Source organism: Micromesistius poutassou (assembly GCF_964030765.1).
Source record: "Micromesistius poutassou genome assembly, chromosome: 16".
Lineage (NCBI taxonomy): Eukaryota > Metazoa > Chordata > Actinopteri > Gadiformes > Gadidae > Micromesistius > Micromesistius poutassou.
Window position 1 is genome coordinate 10,378,482 of NC_140286.1, and position 2,665 is coordinate 10,381,146.

Below are 2,665 nucleotides of genomic sequence, written 5' to 3' on the forward strand. Positions count from 1 at the left end.
TTGCCCTCACCTGCCAATAGTTTTCAGAGGAAGGTGATTTAATACTGGACTAATCAGTGAAATGGGCTTCTGGAGCAGAATGGAAAGTGGTGTGTAGCCTACTCAAACTCAATGGCATTATTATAAATCACAGAAACTACTCCATTAAGAAGGGGGATTTCCTATCCAGGATTTTTTTTCAAGAGATCGACGCCACAGACACATCTGTATTTCTAATTTAACGGAAACTAAATATTACAGTACATTTAACCGTCACAGTACAGTACATCTAACGTTCATCCTATAAATCTCTCTCGCATTCATCTTAGACTACTGCCATGTATGAGTACAAACACACGATTCAATCGTATTCAGTATGAGTACATACTGTGTGAATAAATACACACCATTCCTTTAATTTCTTCAGATAAGGCTGCTCCTTTAAAAGCCCTGGACGGCACATGAAACTGTTGGTCATAGTGACCTGGTGTGACTCCACTTAACCAGCACCCCTCCTCACCACACCTTCCTCCTCCTGTCCTCTTGATTCAGTTGTGGAGGAGGGACCCTGAATTCACAGCTTGAAGAGACACGCCCTCTTAATCACATCAGAGCCCTGAATGGAAACACGCTTCTCCTTACTACTGCAAGCCATTGGAAATCTTTAGTTATCCATTTAACAAGTATTAATCTGCTGGCACACACGCCCAGCACATTTCTATTCTTAGGCTTCTGTTTAGTTTATTAATAGAACCTAGAAGGATTGTTGGGTTTGTTGTTTTGGTTTATAAACAAACCAAAAAAAAGCAATTATAGTTCAAGTTAAAGTTCAATTCAAGACAAACCCCTTAACGTGTTTGTCTGTGTGTGTTTTCATTGTATTACTTGCTATGTTGTAGTACAACATCTTAGTTATCTCACTTTAATCTTCTTAAGCCTTGTACAGACAGGAAGTCTCTAAATAGCTATGTTGGTGCTCAAGATTAAAAAATGGCCGCCCATACAAACAAGTCAAGGTAATGCAAGTCCAGAAAAAAGCAAGGTGAAATATGTCCTATATGATTAATAACAATATTTCCCATTGGACACCATAAGGCATATCACAGAAGAATGATGAAGAAGAAAATGATCACTGAAAAACTTCAAGTTTCGCTCTCCAAATCTTAGTAATACAAAATATAAATTCCATTTAATCCATCAGTATAGTGGCAACAAGTGAGTGATTAACCTTGATAAATACCAACCTCGATTCCCCCTTCACACACACACACACACACACACACACTAGAGCCGCCTCTGCTTTGCATTCAGCCCAAACCTTTAAACGAACAACTAGCAAAGAAAAATCCACGATTTGAGTTGATCGGCCTGACGGTTCCAAGCTGATCAATGGCTCGGTTGAGGACTTCTACAAGAACCAGGCATCTCAGTCGCACACGCCGTTACCTCAACGCACACCATCTCCAGCTGCTCACTGTCATGGTTGGGGTCGCCGCAGCCCCCCGTGGCCTGGTAGCCCTCCCCCCGGCGGCAGGCCTGGACCAGACCCCGGGCCCTCTGCCACATCAGGGCCCTGGTGCGGCCGATGCCTCGCACGGCTGGTGTGGGCCGGATCTCCCACCGCCGGGCCACCTTAACCCTCGGCATGCTCCATTCAGCGCGGGCGCACGTTCCCTCTTCTGCGCGGCAATAGGCCTCTCAGCAAAGCCTGTGTGAGCTCATGGGCCGAATGAAGCTAACCCTAGTTCTCTTCTTATTCTTCTTCCCTTCTTCCCTTCCTTCCTTTCCACTTATGTGGTCCCCAGGTCGGTCCTGAAACACATTGTGCCGAACACACGAGGATCAAGTGGAGATGACAACATGCAGAGGAGCGTGTTTGCAACTGAGCGGACAGAGGAGGATTAGGACTCGGCACTGTTCACGCTGAATGCAATCCCGATTCCTGCTCACCATCTCACCAGCTTAGGGCAGATTAAGCCCTGAGATCTAGGTGTTGGACAGAGACATACAGATATACAGAAAGAAGAAGAGAGTGTATTGATGGGCTGTTCAATTCATGTATGTGTTGTGATCATACAAATGTGCTCTACCTGGAGCTGGCCATTTAATCTGGCATATGTCTTTCTTCAATAAATTTTGATACTAGAGAAAGCCTTTTGTAAACTTGTAATGTTTCTTTCTTTTTTATTCTGTAATAATATAATACAATACTAATAAATGTGACTGTTATTGTTATGTTGTCTAGCCTATAATATTTGGCTGAATACAACTATGTCAGTCTGTAGAAGATAATTATAATAATCATACAAATGAAACACAAGCGATACAAATTTGAATTGGCCTACTATAGTTATTGTAAGTCGCTTTGGATAAAGAAAAAAAATGCCCTACATTTAAATGTAAATGTATGCACAGATACAATGTCATCCCTACAGGCCTACAGTAGAACTACTGCAAACATACACAACCGTAGCATGGCTATAGTATGTTCAGTTTTAAAAGCAATTGAGATCCCAAACGATACCAAATAAAATATCAAAATAAACAATTCCATGGATATGGAATAAAAAACAAAAACAAAAACATAAACCACATAAATAATGCACAACAAATATTCTCAACTTTTAGCCCGACCGAGCTAGAGCAGTGCGACAACATGTGACCTGGATCACATGACTGAGCGTGA